Source organism: Macaca nemestrina, chromosome 14 (assembly GCF_043159975.1).
Source record: "Macaca nemestrina isolate mMacNem1 chromosome 14, mMacNem.hap1, whole genome shotgun sequence".
Lineage (NCBI taxonomy): Eukaryota > Metazoa > Chordata > Mammalia > Primates > Cercopithecidae > Macaca > Macaca nemestrina.
In genome coordinates, this window is record NC_092138.1 from 60,450,244 (window position 1) to 60,469,128 (window position 18,885).

Sequence of the window (18,885 nt, forward strand, 5' to 3'; positions counted from 1 at the left end):
TTCACTCTGATGGTAGTTTCTTTTGCTGTGCAGAAGCTCTTTAGTTTAATGAGATCCCATTTGTCAATTTTGGCTTTTGCTGCCGTTGCTTTTGGTGTTTTAGACATGAAGTCTTTGCCCATGCCTATGTCCTGAATGGTACTACCTAGGTTTTCCTCTAGGATTTTTATGGTATTAGGTCTAACATTTAAGTCTCTAATCCATCTTGAATTAATTTTCGTATAAGGAGTAAGGAAAGGATCCAGTTTCAGCTTTCTACTTATGGCTAGCCAATTTTCCCAGCACCATTTATTAAATAGGGAATCCTTTCCCCATTTCTTGTTTCTCTCAGGTTTGTCAAAGATCAAATGGCTGTAGATGTGTGGTATTATTTCTGAGGACTCTGTTCTGTTCCATTGGTCTATATCTCTGTTTTGGTACCAGTACCATGCTGTTTTGGTTACTGTAGCCTTGTAGTATAGTTTGAAGTCAGGTAGCGTGATGCCTCCAGCTTTGTTCTTTTGACTTAGGATTGTCTTGGAGATGCGGGCTCTTTTTTGGTTCCATATGAACTTTAAAGCAGTTTTTTCCAATTCTGTGAAGAAACTCATTGGTAGCTTGATGGGGATGGCATTGAATCTATAAATTACCTTGGGCAGTATGGCCATTTTCACGATATTGATTCTTCCTATCCATGAGCATGGTATGTTCTTCCATTTGTTTGTGTCCTCTTTTATTTCACTGAGCAGTGGTTTGTAGTTCTCCTTGAAGAGGTCCTTTACATCCCTTGTAAGTTGGATTCCTAGGTATTTGATTCTCTTTGAAGCAATTGTGAATGGAAGTTCATTCCTGATTTGGCTCTCTGTTTGTCTGTTACTGGTGTATAAGAATGCTTGTGATTTTTGCACATTAATTTTGTATCCTGAGACTTTGCTGAAGTTGCTTATCAGCTTAAGGAGATTTTGGGCTGAGACAATGGGGTTTTCTAAATATACAATCATGTCATCTGCAAACAGGGACAATTTGACTTCTTCTTTTCCTAACTGAATACCCTTGATTTCCTTCTCTTGCCTGATTGCCCTAGCCAGAACTTCCAACACTATGTTGAATAGGAGTGGTGAGAGAGGGCATCCCTGTCAGTGTCAAAGGGGAAAGTGGAGGTGAGGCTTTAAAAGAGGTCAGTGGTCAAACATCAGAAATGAAGCCAGACCTTATTACTAACATTCCAAACCCGGGAACACATTAATGATGAGTTTCCCACTGATATTACTACTACTTGTAGCAATAATTATTATATTAGCAGTAGTAATGATATTTATCATGTGATGTTTAGTGCCTTTTATTTACCAAGCCAGATGCTAAACACTTAAATATTACCCTGTAATCTTCAAAATCCTAAAATAAAGCTGGTATAATTATTCCCATATGTGAGGAAGATAAGGATCAGAAGGGTTATTTGGACATTAATATTTTTTATTCAAGAATTTTAAAGCTAAACAATTACTAACAACCGCATATTTTACATTGTGAAATTTCCCTTTTTCCCAGCTAAGACACATACAGATTTTAGAACTGTACATTTCAATTGCTTAGTTTCTTTTTTGTGTTTGACATTTTATAAAAAGCTTGAAATCTCATGAACTCTTACCTTACCAGTTCAGAATTTCTCCAAATTTATAACTATGCTCATGTACAAATTTTAAATGGTCATGCAGGAACAATTGCCAGCAAAATGTACATTATACATATAAAATAAATTATTTATGAATGGTGCATATAATCTTTTTTTTGTTAATAAAAATGTGTTTCCTTTTGTTCAGATTTCCTAAGGACATTTGCCTAAATAAAATACCAATATAAGGGTATATTCAACATTAATGTGCTTACCATTCATATAATAATTTTTGTCTTCATCATTGCTAACCAATAGTTCCTTTAGGAGGTATGAGTTAGTACAGTTTCCTATACTGAACAAGAATGATTATGAATTCACATTTTATTTCCTAAGATATTTTATTTCCTATTTATGGTTAAGAACTATACCTTATTTGTACAAACTAACTTATTCCTCAGGATGAAATTCAGATTGTTTATCTGCTAGTATCCAGTCAAGAATGGTTAGAATCTGGCCTATTTCTCATCATCTTTTTTGCATTAGTGGATGTGAGTATGCTAATGAGGATATAATGGCATTTATTTGCAACTTACTTTCACATTCACTTTTTCTTTGTGCCAAATATTCAGAAGTTAATGAATATTAATTTAAAATAAGTATGCTGTAAGAAAGCTATGCACTTTTTATGATGTGGCATGCTGAGGTCTTTGCTGTGAATCAGAGAGACTTGGCCTATTATTAATCTACACATAGATCACAGCAATGGGCCAGGAAGTTACAGGAAAATGAAAATCTGCAGCATTTGCTTTGTGTTATTCTTATCCCTATTGCTGAGAAGTGGTAAACTAGTAAACCAATAGAGTGAATTCAGACCTCTCAATTGGTTTTATAGGTTGTTCACAGATAACATTGTCTTACATATTGAAAAATATAAATTGGCAAAGCTAAATATAGTGATGCAATGATGCTTTTAAGAGTGATGATAATTATTATTATCTTTTGTGAATTTCGAATTGTAGCATAATGTTTAAGCCAGCAAGATGCAATTCTTCTTGACATTAAGTTTTACATTCACAATATGGTTTAATTATTGCTATAGTGTTTTATATGATGGTAGGCTATTTTTACTAAAACCATATCTTGCTAAGTTCTTATTAAATATTATATTTAATTTCAGTATATATTTAAAGATTAAACATGATTATATGTGTTGAAAACTATCAATGTGTATTTGAAGTAAATCTAACTTTAGATATATATTACTTTATTTTTGAAAGTCTAGTTATCTACCCATAAAATGTCCATCATTTAGTACACAAAAATTATTTTAATTTTGAATAATTTTTATGTCTTTTTTTACAAATACCACTAATGTTATAGAACTTGTCTCTAAGGTGGAGTTTGGTTAAGCAAAAATGTGACAGCTTAATATGCATCATAAAATCAAGAATAAAATGTGTGCCTTGTATATTTTAAACAGTGGAAAATAGTTCAAATCAGTTACTACCACCAGTTGATAAAACTATTGAAACTCCATTGAAAAAGGATTTCTTTTGGTGCTCATATCCATTTATCTTGCACATTTTCTGAGTAGGCATTCTATTCATTTTCATTTTATCTTCTACATTTGTTCTTCCTCAGGGAACTGGCAAACAGATGTTGGCACAGCTGGGTTGGATGGTAATTACGCCACTCTAGAATGGCATTCTTTAGTAACATTGAGAGCAGAGCCCTTTACATTCTTTGGAGACTAAAACAGTCACTTTGCTATGTACTTCATTCACTAGCTTGACTTGAGGCTAACATTTTAAGATCATTTAATAATTTTAAGATCATTTAATTATTATATTTCAAATCTGAGGTTACTAATTCATATTTGGCTAGATGTTAAACAATTTATGGTTTTTATTATTGAAAACTGTATCATCCAAATAATATTTTCAGATCATTAAGACTTTTTCCATGAATATTACCATACATAGAGGATATTGTACTGAAACCGTGCTGTGGAATGGGTCACCTTTTATGTATACCTTTTAACATATAAATGCACAAATGATTCATGTGTTATAAAAATATAAAACCAATATGAAAACAGATAAATCATAAATTATGTATATATGAATATAAGAGCAGTGCAAATTGTATTGATTTTAATGAAACAAATATTTTCATATATAGCTTAACTTTTTAAAATATCGTTTTCTTAAGTGGTTGTATCATTGTAAACTTCCTTCCACCGGCAGTGTACCAATCCAGCTCCTCTATTATCAACACTTGGTATGAGAAGATGTAAATATATTTTAAATTAGCTAAAAAGTAATAATTTATCCTTTCTCAAAAATCGAGTGACTTTCTATTTGCTTACCCACAATTTAGTTTATAAATGTTATAAAATAAGCATGATTTTTATTATTAGGATAGCATAAATATTACTAAATTGACCATATGGTGTTCAAGATGGGTAGAACTGAGAGATGTATGAAACAGCGATGTATTAGAAATGGTACTTACTTAACTGTTACTGGAAAAGACCCATCGAGAACAGATACTGATACAAGCCAAGGGTTTATTCACAATTGGCATAATTGATCCTCTTTTAACAGATAAATTTCATAAAGTTAAACATTCAGTAGATTAAAAATCAATAAATTAATATCATTTCATAGTTTTATATTTTGAAGTGTTTAAGCCTATAAGCTGAAATATGTAAATATGGTTTATGTGCTAATAGTTTGTGAAATGTACATTTTTCCTAATTTTAATTAATAATAATTGAACAAATTGTGTTTTCAAATTTTCATTTTGTTTTCTGTTACACATCAATTGACTGAAAATCTCTACCACTATTTCACTGTACTCTCCAATTATACAGCTCTATTGTGTAGAATAATGTGAAATAGCTTTTATGAGAAAAAAATTTAATTAACATTTTGTGACTGAATCTATATCAGGTTTTTGATGATGTAGTACTTAAAGCACAATATGTGTCTTCATAAATAAAAATTAATATTGTATTTTGTAAAGTTAATCATGAAAGAAAGCATTATCTCAAATTATTGAAGCAAAATAGTAGAAAAGCAGTCAGAGCTGGAAAGATTTAAAAGAAAGTAATTATTCCAGTTATGTTAACTATCTTGTGTCTCATTCTTATTGCCATTATTATCAGTTCTTCTTTCTATTTATTTATCTATTAATTTTTACTCCAGAGTACAAGTTTTGGTATTATAAAGAGAGATTATTATGCAACCCATAGACACTTTACTCAAATTACTCACAGCATAGTGTAAAACGATAGATAACCAGACATATATACTGCTGTAAGGAACACATAGTGAGCTGGGCCCAAATATAGACTGACGAGTGGGGGTGTGAGTTTTACCAGAGAACAGCTCCTCCCAGAAGCAAAAGCCCTCCACGTTTTGAAGAATAAGTAGGAAATTGGCATATTGGCGGAACAGTAAACTTTCTAGTCAAAGGGTTCTGCTTTGGCAATATGGCTGAATTGATAAACTATAAGCTCTGAATGTCCACCACCTGTGACTTCCAATCTCTTACTCCTCAGACTCAGTGTCTACTCCTTTGTAACCTATGCTTCTGCAACCATATCAGATGTCTCCTCTAGCCAATCTCTCTGTCTCTCAAAGGACTCTATAATATACATAACTGACAGAACTTGTTTTTTGAAGTAACATATTTAAAATAAATCATGTCAGTATTCCACTCTAAAATATTCACTGCCTCCTCACCACCCATACAATAACACCTGAAGACCTTACCATGATATTTAGAGTGTGCCTATCATTTTGAACTCAGTCTAGTGTCTGAGTCTCTGATTCCCAACTGTCTTCATCCCATGCAGTTCAACACTGTTGACACCCTTTTATTTCCAGTATAGACCACACCCCATATGAGTTTGCACATGCTTGTTTCTTGAGAACAGAATTCCCTTCTCTAACTTTTCTTCAGATAGTTTATACTTTGTCTTCTATTTAGAAATTCTCATTTGCTCTTCAGGATTTATTTTAAAAGGCTGGTTGCAAAATGATGGTTTAGAAGCAGTTGATCTTCCGCTCCCATCAGAAAACAACAAAAAATTACTAGATATGGAATCACATTGTCAGCAAAAAGAGATCATTTGACTTATTTTTTTTCTTTTCCTATTTACAGGCCTTTGATTTCTTTCTCTTGCCTGAATGCTCTGCCTACAACTTCCAATACTATGTTGAATAAGAGTGGTAAGAGTGGGCATCCTTGTCTTCTGTCTGTCATCAAAGGGTATGCTTTTTTTCCCATTAAGTATGACATTGGCAGTGGGTTTTTAATAGATGGCTCTTATTACTTTGAGGTATGTTCCTTCAATGCCTAGTTTGTTGAAGGTTTTTATCATGAAGGGATGTTGCATTTAATTGGATGCTTTTCTCTGCATCTCTTGAGATAATCATATGGTTTTTATTTTTAATTCTGTTTATAGGGTGAATCACACATTGATTTGCAGTCTATTTTATCTACTATAAGTATAGCTACTTCAGCTCTTTTTTGGTTTCAAATTGCAAGGAATATCTTTTCCCACACCTTCATTTTATTTAATTTGTGTCTTTATAGGTACAGTGGGTTTCTTGTAGGCAGCATATAATTTTGCATATTTAAATGCATTCAACCACCCTAGGTATTTTAATCAGAAAGCTCAGTCCATATACACTGTGTTATTGATAAAAAGTAAGAACTTTTTGTTGTCTGCTGTTTCTTTATTAACTCCACTCTTTCTTTTTTCTTTTTTTTTTACTGAGTTTTTCTGGGGTTAAGTGGTTTTCTGGTACTATATTTTAATTTATTCCTCTATTTTTAGCAAATCTATTATAGGTGCTGATGCTTCAGTTACCATAAGGCTTACAAAAAGCATATAATAGATATAGCAGGTTATTTTAAAGAGATGACAATATATCTTAGATCACAAAGAAAATAATAGAAGCAAATAAAAATTTTTTAAAAATGCACACTTCAACTGTATTTCTCCAAGTTTCCATTTATGTTTTCTCAATTTATATATTTGATTTGATATTATTTAAATCTCTGTTCCTGCCCAAATCTCATGTTGACTTGTAATCCACAATGTTGGATGTGGGACTTGGGGTAAGGTCATTGAATCATGAGGGTAGCTTTCCCTCTTGGTGCTGTGTCATGATAGTGTCTTTATAGTGAGTGAGTTCACATGAGATCTAGTTGTTTAAAAGTATGTAGCACCTCCCCCACCTCTCTTCTACTATGCAGCAAGTATGCATATTATGTATTATTAAATATAAAAGGGTTCAGTCAATGTGTTCTGTAAAATGCCAGACAATAATACTGTAGGTTTTGCAGGACATTCAGTCTCTATTGCAACCACTCATCTGAGCCACTGAAGTACAAAAGCAGTCATAGAAAATGCCTAACTTAATAGTTGTGGTTGTATTCCCTTAATACTTGGCTAAAACAGGGAGTGGCCTAGATTTGATCTGCAGGCTGTAGTTTGCTGACCACTGGGATAGAAAAATGTGTTAAAACTTCATAATATAACCTGTTATATGTTCTGCAACCCCAAGATGTTAGGATCATATATAGTCTTTCTTTCAGCAATAACAAATTTTATTTTGCATAATTTTTCTAAAATCGTGAATATAAACAATAAGAAGATAACCCAAATTGAAATATTTCTAGATTTTTAAAATAGTTTGAAACTTCACAATAACTTTACATGATGGTGTATCTTTCAAACTCATATGAAACCCAAGTAGCAGAAAACTATAGACTCAGCTTCCTTCATAGAGGATTTTAAAAGCTTGACTGCCACTTTCTCACAACTATGTTTTAAAGGTCTATGGTTGCCTTATTTTGAAATGCAGAAATGAGTCTACAGAGACCAAGTTGAACAGCATTGTTTGGCTTGAATTGGGTATATGTCTTAAATGTTTCTATGCTTTCACTTTTGAAGTATAGTTACATCCTACCTTTAATAAAGAAGTATACCTGAAAGAAAGATGTAGAGTTTGTAAACATAAAACTCAAGTGCCCAAAACAATATAATAATCTAATATTGTGAATGTAGAGATGAGTGACTTCTTATTTACTAATATTAGTTCTGTTGTTTTCCTGCTGAGGAAAGTCACATTTTTTTTTTTACCATGTATGAGATGAAATATTCTGCTACAAAATTAAACATTATGATTTATGTGATTTATTAAGTGTAAAAAAAGGGTAATTAGTTTTTTAGTGCCAGAGGCATGTCTAAATTATTTGAGTGGAATGCAGCTGGTTTTGTGATAAGCTCATAACTGTGGGTCAATGGGAAATAATTGATACTTTTCCTTTCCCCTAGTACCTGGATTTTTTTTTTAAATTATTGTTTTTATTGAACTCAACTGTAGGTGGAAGTCATTGAAGCTCATAATTCATCATTTTTGAGGGTCTGTGTCAAAATAGTGAAAATACAACCTGGCGGACACATTTGAACCTTCAGACAATTTCAACTATAATGTAAAATTGAAAAAAAATAGGAGAATAGTATTAACAACTTATTCTTGTATCATGCTATATTTTTGGACTCACATTTTTTTTTACACGATAGGAACTACTGCTAGGATTTCTCCTGGAGACAAAGCTTGACAGCCTGCTCTCAGCTGGGGTTTCTCTTCTCCAAAATATGGCTCTAAATACCTTTTGTCTTTTCCATGTGTCTCCTTCAGGGTCTGGAATGGCGATTACCCAAAGGGGACTGTTTTGGTGGTAATGGCAAAAGTGCACATGCACAAGCACACACTAACAAATACATACACAAACACTCCAGAATTATGTGTGTCCTCTTATGGCCTTGCTGTATAACTAATTCATTGTCATTTTTACACAGATGCCTTTGTCCAAAGCAAATAACTTAGCTAAATCCACAATCTAGGAATGAGGATGCACTCAGTGCACCTGACAAAGCAAAAACAGGGGTGTGGGATGTAGCTATTAGAAAAGATGAGCAATTACAGTTTTACAATCTATCATATTTATCTCTTGTGCAAACAATATGATTTATATTTTATCACATGTCACTTTTTCAGAATAACAAAAAGTACTGTATACAATTCAAAAGTTTTGATCACAATTTATCTATCAAGTCTACTTAGTTAATTCTAGTTTACAAAATTAATTTACAAACTTTAAAAATTGATTTAATTTTATTCGATTATTATTGGTTTATTATGCAAATATTTATATAACATAGACAATAATTATACAGACAAGTATCACCAAGGCACAGCTTATGCTATCAATTAATTGATAAACTAAGCATAGGTATGTAATCAAGTGGTAGTGTTTCAAACCAAACATTCTGGTCAGTCCTAATAGTTGAAAAAGTATTATGGAAATTTTGAAGAGATTATAATTCAGATTCAAGAGTAGGTTAACGAGGAAAGTCTCAGGATTTAACTTTTCAACAGAATCTTGAAAGAGGAGTAGGACTGCAGTGACAGTGGTAAAGATCATTCCAGGCAAGAGGTAACAGCAACAGCATGGGCAAAGGCATAGGGGTGAGAGCTTGCCATGTCTGATAAGGTACATGTCATGGAGGAAGGCAACAGAGAGTATATGTGAGATCAGAACAAGCAGAGATGTAAATTAACATTCCTTATCCCAGAATATCAAATGAGTCAGTGCAATTGCTATTTTTGTGTCTTTATATTAAAGTGTGCCATCTGGCCAACAGACAAAATGGACTTCTCTTGGCTAACTGAGGTGCTCAAAGTTAAAACAGACCTAGGTGGCCATGTAGGAGTGAGGAAGTGGTCACATATTTTGTGTTCTCGGCAGGACGTTGTAAAAGTATCACAGGGCCTCCGTTTCTTCGGTCAGGACAAATCAGTTCCTGTTTTGTTGGTGCCATGATCAACTGCAGCCAGAACTCCCCCATCCACATGGGTCATTTGAAAGAAAAATCTGACAAAGACTTTTGGTTTGAGCCATGGAAGCCAACCGATTAGAACTCAGCTGTGCTGAACAATTAGTATTAAGTGAGTTTCAATTCTTTTCTGTAAATGAAGCTGATTGGAAACCTAGGCAGGAACTTTCGGTGTAAAACGCGAACCTTCTTCTTTTTTTTTCTAGAATGCACCTTGATTTTACACCAAAGGCTGTATCTCCTTGGTTTTCAAACTGTTCACTGGAATATAGTGTCTTTCCTCCAAATTGCTTCTCAGAGAACTTTTGTTCAACCTGGGATGAAACAATTACTAGAAAAAATCAAGGAAATAAATGCATAAAGGGCCTGTTAGACTTCATGTTTCACAGTGGGGATACCCAAAAGGTAAACCATCAAACAAAAATTGGGGGGCAAGTAGTTTGCTTGAAAGATACACACAGAAAGAAGAAAGAGTGGGGACCTAAGAAAGAATAAAAGGGAAGAAAACCAATATGAGGTACATTAAGTGTGTGTTACTGATGTAGCAAACTCTTGCTCACTTCCTCTGGGTACCTACAGAACTGTTGTGGAATATGACTCAAAATCTAAAGTGACTAAATCTTGTGTTTTCTACCAACACCCACTTCCCATTTGTTTAGGGTTGCTCTAGGGGTATCAAGTCTTCAGGACTTCCAGCTGATGGATGAGCTCAGTCCTTTTCTATGAACAGAAAATGCCCTGTTCCAAATAAAAGTAGAAAGACCAAGGTATCTGTCACCTAGGCAACATATTAAAACAAGTGTCCCAATACTGTAATTTTATAGAAATATAGAAATATGGGTAACATAAAAAGATCACAAGGAAGTTTACTTACTTTAAAATGGTAGTTAACTCTGGGGAGAAAGGATGGAGAATAAGGTTCCATGTTTTTTAATGGAATCCCTGTATTTTTATTGTTTTACAAAATAGATCTGAAGTTAATATATAAATATTTGAAAAATTGTAGCTGTGAATACATAGGTGTTTTCATATTATTTTATATCATTTTCTGTATGTATGAAATATTCTTGAATCTTCCAAATGTGTAAAGAAAAGCTTTAAGTATGATGAAGAAAATTTGCTTAAAGTCTACAAATCTCCAACATTTAATGTGTTGCATGAATTTGCATCATTCTCAGATAAAAATATATATATTTAAATTGTAGCAAAATTCAAATATATCCAATTATTATAAGCTTTTAATTACTGTAGTCTGGTTTAATAGCTTTTGAATATGAATATGGTTATACATAATAATGTAAGTCCAATACAAATTCCCTCAGGCCACAGCAGCCCAAGTTTACCAGTAACTTTCGTCGCATTTATGTGAGACCTCAGTTCTAATCAGACATATATTACTTCTTCCTCTTTAGCTGTTTTTTTGTGGGAGGCCCATATTGATTTCCTATAAGCTCAGGGGCTCAAGTATGCTCTTGTCCTCTTATTGTCCCCTAGCTTTATTTTCATTGTGAGATATCTGCAAGGCTATTGGTAGAACCATTGGGTTAGGCAGGTCAAGAATTAGAAAACCCTCAAAATGCTGAGTTGTTACTGAATGTTCTTTATTCTTCTGTTAGACTCTGAAACACTCCTTTCAGTTCCTGGAGTCTTAGAATGCTTTTTATTAACTCTCAGCCTTTATTTAAAGTCTTCCCTACAAAGAGTCAGATCTATTTGATGGAGTTGCTTAGAAAGAGACACCACCATGTTCTCCCTAATTGCCCTCTAAATAAATATTTTGAAAATTTATTAGATGGGTGCAAAAGTAATTGCAGTTTTTGCCATTACTTTTAATGACAAACACTGCAATTACTTTTGCACCAACCTACATATTGTATAAACTCAAACAAGGGAATAACCAGAGGGAGAGAAGCACGTTCACTACCAGTTCACTAGATGTCCATTTTCTACCTCCTTATGTAGGCTAGTCTAGAGTTAGCAATCAATACTTAATACTAGAATCTATGGTCATATCTCTCATCTACATTATATAAGTCAGCAAGCCTTCTTGAAGATGGGATAAGTGCCTTGTGATATATAAACAGTAACATGACACTAATGCTTTGGTATATTTAGAAAATATATAATTAGCATAATGTGGCCAGGTTTATTTATGTCTGCCTTTTCATTCCTGGTAATATTGATGTTAATGTGGTAGTTGCAAGCAGCTTTCAATTTCTTGGCAGTTCAATTCCACAGTACTTTAATTCATTATTTGCTGTAAGGCAGAGAGGAAGGTTGAAAAGTATACTTCAGCTGTAGTTTCTTCTTTACAGATTTAGAGAGACTGAAGAATTCCTAATACAAAGCTAAAGAATGCATTATGGAATTACCTTTCTGAAATTGTATCATAGCTGTTTAACCATTGCCAGAACTAAATAAAGCTATGTTTTTCATTGAGATTCTAAACTGAAATTATAGTATATGTGCAAATGCCATTTGAATATTTCTGACAAAGATAAGCAGTGCAACGAGTTGATGCTGCTGTTGAAAGGGGATAAAACCACTCTACTGGCAAGGCATTTATCATTACAGGAAATTATAAAAAGTATCAGTAATTTTATTCCCCATTCTGAGATGATCACTCATAGCTATGGTCTCTGTTATTGCAATAACAAATTAAGAAATAATATTTCCCCCAGGAAAATGTGGGATGTTTTAATGTTTTATGGCAGAAAGACATTTTTGCAGACATTGCAGAAAGTTAATGTCTCCTTTAAATTGGGCTATAATTCAAAGAGAACTATGAAATGCATCTGCGAAGAGTCAGCCAAATAAGCAAGCTTATTCTTTCAGTTTATTCCCAAAATATTTTTGATTTTTTGTTGCTGTTGCTCATTTTGTGACTACAGGATGCAATGCAGTTTGCTTGTATTACATATGTCCTTGGTTAGGAAAAATTAAATATTCCTAAATAATGGTGTGTAACACTCAGTGTAAGGATAAGTTGAAGATATTATGTAAGTTCTCCATTCTCCACCTGCATTTCACCATTTTTCATGCATTATTCCATTCGTTAATGTACAAATATTTATTGAGCAACTACTATTTAGCAAGCAATATACTATGGGCTGGGTATTCTGTGTTGAGAGAGACTGGCAAAAGCAAGTAATAAATAAATGGTATATAATAACCCCATAATAAAATGTCAAAGAAAAAGTTAGAATGGATTATTCCTGCAAAAAAAGTATCTGTCTATTTTTAAAATGTTAGTTTTCTACAGTATCTGCATTTTTTGTTTCCTAATGGAAATAAAATTTTGCTTTAATGTAGTCAACTATATATTTATACATTTATTCTTTAAAGTATTTAATTGTGATATATACATTTAATTTTTAAAAGTATATAAATGTATAGGAATGGTTCAAAGACAATAAAGTTATCGCTCTTATATCCAGCTTCAGAATTAGCAGATCACCAGTAGATGCCTTCAGCTCTCTCTACCTGCCCTTAGAGTATTACCTCCTTTCTCTTCCCAATGTTAAATGTTATTGCAAATACTTTTATAATCCTATTTCAACTCTTTATAATTTTGCTACCTACTTGCTTAGCATCACTAACTTTAAAAATTATAAAGATAAATCATAGTATATGTGTTATTCAGCAATTAGCTAGATGTGCTTAATAATATGTTTGCAATTTCTCCACTTCTACACATGTAGCTGTAGTTCATACAGATTTAGTGTTTCATTGTGTAGCAATAACAAAATTGTTTTTCCATTTCATGTTTGATAAATGTGCAAACTGTTTTCCACACTTTTGCAGAGAAGTGATTATATACAAATGTTAGTGAACATTACTGTGCACATCGCTGGGGGAACATAGACAATCATTTCTCCAGAATACACATAATAATGTTATTACTGAATTGCATGTCCAGCTTTACAAGATAACTAAAACAGTTTAAAAACAGAAAACAAAGACATTTAATGCACAATGTGAGGATGAAAAACTATATAACCAACTTAAATGCAAAAAAAAAAAAAGTAATTCAACATCCGTTTACTAAACAACAACAGCAACAAAACTTGCATACTAAAAAGACAGGAAATTCGGTCATCAGCGAGCCTGGGTCCTGTCCTCTTGTTCTCCTTCCCAGACAGCATGAGCTTCACCACTCACTCTACTGTCACCAACTACCGGCCCCTGGGTTCTGTCCAGGCATACAGCTAAGGCGCTCAGCGTCTATGCAGGTGCTGGGGCCACTGGTTGCCAGATCTCTGTGTCCCACTCCACCAGTTTCCGGGGAAGCTTGGGACCCGGGGGCCTGGCCGCGGGGATGGCCTGGAGGATGTGGCAGGAATGGGAGGCTTCCAGAAGGAGGAGACCATGCAAAGCCTGAACGACCGCCTGGCCTCCTACCTGGACAGAGTGAGGAGCCTGTAGACCGAACTGGAGGGTGGAGAGCAAACATAGGGTGCACCTGGAGAAGAAAAGACCCCAGGTCAGAGACTGGGGTGATTACTTCAAGACCATTCAGGACCTGAGGGCTCAGATCTTCACAAATACTGTGGACAATACCCACATTGTTCTGCAGGTCAACAATGCTGGTCTTGCTGCTGATGACTTTAGAGTCAAGTATGAGACAGAGACGGCCATGTGCCAGTCTGTGGAGAGAGAAATCCAGGGGCTCCACAAGGTCATGGATGACACCAAAGTCACTTGGCTGCAGCTGAAGACATAGATCGAGGCTCTCAAGGAGGAGCTGCTCTTTATGAAGAAGAACCGTGAAGAGGAAGTAAAAGGCCTGCAAGTCCAGATTGCAGTTCTGGGTTAACCGTGGAGGTAGATGGCCCCAAATCTCAGGATCTCACCAAGATCATGATAGACATCCGAGCCCAATATGATGAGCTGGCTCAGAAGAACCGAGAGGATCTAGAAAAGTACTGGTCTCAGCAGATTGAGAAGAGCACCACAGTGGTCACTACTCAATCTGCTGAGGTTGGAGCTGCTGAGGTGACACTCATGGAACTGAGACATACAGTCCAGTCCTTGGAGATCGACCTGGACTTGATGAGAAATATGAAGGCCAGCTGAGAAAATAGCCTGAGGGAGGTGGAGGCCTGCTAAGCCCTGCAGAAGGAGCAGCTCAACAGGCTCCTGCTGCACCTGGAATCGGAGCTGGCACAGACCCGGGCAAAGGGGTAATGCCAGGCCCAGGAGTAAGAGGCCCTGCTGAATATCAAGGTCAAGCTGGAGGCTGAGATCACTACCTACTGCCGCCTGCTGGAAGACAGTGAGGATTTCAGCCTTGGTGATGCCCTGGACAGCAGCAACTAACTCCATACAAGCCATCCGAAAGACTGCCACCCGCTAGAAAGTGGATTGCAAAAGGGTGTCTGAAACCAAGGACACCAAAGTTCTGAGACATTAAGCCAGCAGAAGCAGGTTCTCTTTGGAGGGCAGGAGGCCAATAAAAAGTTCAAAGGTCAAAAAAAAAAAAAAAAGAAAAAATTCATTGATGAATTTTTAACTTCTAATGTTCCTATGTTCACTTAATTGTAGCCTTTAATGCTTCATATCCCCATGCTAAGTCAGTGGTTTCTTTGATAAATCTTTATTTTATTCTCAAATTTACTTACTTTTATCATGAGGGTCTTTAGCAGTATCATCAATTCTAAATGCTGTCTTAATTTCAGGCCATCTATTTACTTTTTATGTAAAATAGAAGTTTGAGTCAGTCTGTATTCAAATTCATTTGGTGGATTCCCCCATCCATATATTTCCTATTCATTTATTTATTTAGCAAAGATTAATTGAGTCTTACTATTTCCCAAGTACTATGTAAACTGGTGATATAACTGTAAACATTCAAAATTTGTCTTCTATGAAAAACAGAAAATAAATATAATAAGCTATTAGCTATTGATAAGTCCTAAGAAGAAAAATAAAACAAAGAAATGAGTAACAGGTGATGCTCTTTTGATGGATATTCATGAAAGTCTTCAAAAGGTAATGTTTGAGCTGAGATCTAAATGGTTGCTATGAATGAGCAATGTGTCTGTTTGTAGAAAGAATGATTCAGTTAAAGAAAATAGTACAAAGATCATGATGCAGAAAGACTCTTGACGTGTTTAAACTTGCCGAAGGCCAGTATTGCCATACTGATAGAGTTTGTTGAAAACATTCAGAGATATAGTAGAAACAGTAGTTACATACTGACATAAAGGTATCTGTCTCTTGTTTAGAACTATTAAAAGAAACTTTTGTAAATACTGCTGGCTGGAATATACTATTTACCAGAAAAAAAGGAAATTAATTCTACTTCTGTTACTTTTGTTTGTTTGTTAAATCTCTTTACCTGCTTGAGTGATTATGGGGGATTATTTCTCAAATCTTCAGAATTCAAGCATCTTGCCAGACTCCATTAATTCTGCATTAATTTTGCCAGAAATAAAATGAATACATTTGCCTTAGAACTTCAAGTCATCTTTAGCATAGAGATATTATTGTTTTGTCTTAGCTTTGATTTATTTTGTGTTATCTGTTTGTTTTGTGTATTTATTGGACAATTTTATTTGTAGTTAGGTCCTCTTCTCAGTAATCCTTGGTTTTGATTAGTTTCTCTTTTTGTATTTGTCTTTTACTGTAATAATTCTGAGGGAATTAATAAAGATTACCTTCTAAAATTTCTATTTCCATTTCTTCTGTTTCCTTTTAAGATTTTATGGTTGTCAATAGGAAGTATAGTCCTTCTTACATTTTTTGTTTCTCTGTATTGTATTTTTAATTAAGCAAGTTATTTCCTGCTGCAATCTGCTTCTCAGATTTATGTCTTTGCATTCCTGCTTGCTTTCTTCTTATGTTAGACTTCTATTTTTATAAAAGCAATATCACATTGTACCTCATTGAGATTTCAAAGCAAATCTTTTTCTAAAACTTTTATTTTCAAACTCAGCTATTATTCAGGGGTATTAATTTCTTTGACTTTTACTGCCTATGGTTCTCCCCCAACATCACTAACTCTAGCAATATGTTTTGTTTTGCTTTGCATTTTATTAGTGTTGCCAATTTATGGTGAAAAGAAGTATTAAGTATTAAAGTTCTTATGTACCAAGTATAAAAGCGGTAGGAATTTTCTGATTTGATTTTTAATAATATTTCCCTGGATTGTCCAGTGGCATTGGAATGAAGTTTTGGTGATGAACCATCTTGGGAAAAGGTGCAACACACTATGAATAAGAAATATGAAAAATAAAAGTAGAGATGCTTTCTGTAACCATGGAATCCCGGTATGCTAAAATTCAGACCCATAAAAGAGCAAATGCTCTACTTTCTGAAGATGTTAAAAAGTAAAAGAAGTTGAATCTGTATCTCTTCCTCAGTTATAAATAGATCATCACATTAATGACATTAGAAATGTAAAACTATTGAAAATACATACAGTATTGCAATATCAAGTTAATTAAATAATTGAACCACTTAAAATTAATTAAACATTGATAAAAGAAATTGAATAAGAAACAAATAAATGAAAAGATATTTTGTGTTCATATATTGGGAGAAGTAATATTGTGAACGTTTCTATTCTACCAAAGATATCTATTGATTCAATGCAATACCTATCAAAATACTGACAGTATTTTTCATAGAAGTAGAAAAATAATTCTAAAATTCCCATGGAGTTACAAAACATGCCAAATAGCCAAAGCAATCCTGAGCAAGACAAACAAAGATGGGATCATCCCACTGCTTGGTTTCAAAATATACTACAATGCTATAGTAATCGAAACAGCATGATACTGGCATAAAAACAGACATGTAAATCAGTGTAACAGAACAGAGAAACTAGTAATAAATCCATGCATTTAGAGTTAATTGATCTTTGACAAAGATGCCAAGAAGACACAGTGAAAAAAGGGTAGTGTCTTTAATAAATGATATTGAGAAAAATGGATATCCATATGCAGGAGAATGCAATTGGACACTTATGTCCACACCATATACAAAAATCAACTCAAAATGGATTAAAGACTTAAATGTAAAACTTGAAATTGTAAAACTACTAGAAAAAAAATGTTGTGGAAAAGCCTCTTGCCAATAGCTGGGCAATAAATTTTGGATATGACCCCAAAAGTACAGGCTACAAAAGGTAAAATAGACAAATGGGACTGCATCAAACTAAAAAGCTTCTGCACAGCGATAGAATCAATCAACAGAGTTAAGAGACAACATATGGAATGAAAGAAAGCATTTGCATACCATACATCTAATGAGGGATTGATACTTAAAATACGTAAGGAACCCACACAATTCAATAGTAAGAAAACAACCCAATTAAAAATGGGCAAGTAGTCTGAATAGACATTTCTCAAAGGAGGTACAGAAATGCCAGCAGGTATATGAAAAATAATCAACATCACTAATAATCATGGAAATGTAAATCAAAATCACAACTAGATGTTACCACACACCTGTTGGAATAGTTAATATCAAAAAGAAAAGTGATAACAAATGCAGGCAAGGACGTGGATTAAAAGGAACTTTTGCACACTGTTGGTGGGAATGTAAACAGTATGGATGCCCCTCAAAAGAATTAAAAATAGAACTACTGCATGCTGCAACGATCCCACTGGTGGATATATTTCTAAAAGAAATAAAGCCAGTATGTCAAATTTTTAGCTGCACTCCCATTTTTATTAATATCTGTTGCAGCATTATTCACAGTAGCCAACACATGAAAACCACATAAGTGTTCGTCAATGAATGAAAATTAAAAAGAATGTGTGCGTGTGTGTGTGTGTGCAGAGGTATAAAGGGTTTAATGTTTCTGTGGTGCAGAATGGGTAAGTTCTGGAGATCTAATATGCAGCCTGGTTAATTTAGTTAATAATACTGTAACTTATACGGAGAATTTGCTAAAACAGTAGATTTTAAATGTGTTTTCAAAAACAAAAAGTAGGTAATTATGTGGTGTGATGTGTAAGTTATCTTTTCACAATGTATACATATTTTCAAACATCATTTTTTACATCATAAATATATACAATTTTTATTTGTCAATTATGCCTTAATAAAGCTGCGAGAAAAAATTTAAACTGATTTCTAGCAGAAAACTTGCATTTATAATAATAGCTTTAAACCTATAATTTAATAAATAAGTTCAAGCATTGATTATGATTTGGAAGCACAGCCAACTTTATTTTTGGAAAGTTGTATTATTTCACATCTTTTATTTAATGAAAATTGAAGCTAAAAGATTAATATTGTCAATTCCCCCTACAAATACCTTCATTTTATCTGACATAAGTTAAGTATACCAGCATAATCTTTATTAATTTTTAACCCATGAATTTCCCCTTATTCTCCTCGTGTAATGAGAAAACATTCT

General features: G+C 33.9%; 1 pseudogene; it reads left to right on the plus strand.

The window, feature by feature from the left end:
- The first annotated feature begins 13,658 nt into the window (after positions 1-13,658).
- Positions 13,659-14,928, plus strand: LOC139358312 (keratin, type I cytoskeletal 18 pseudogene; annotated as a pseudogene).
- Positions 14,929-18,885: the final 3,957 nt, after the last annotated feature.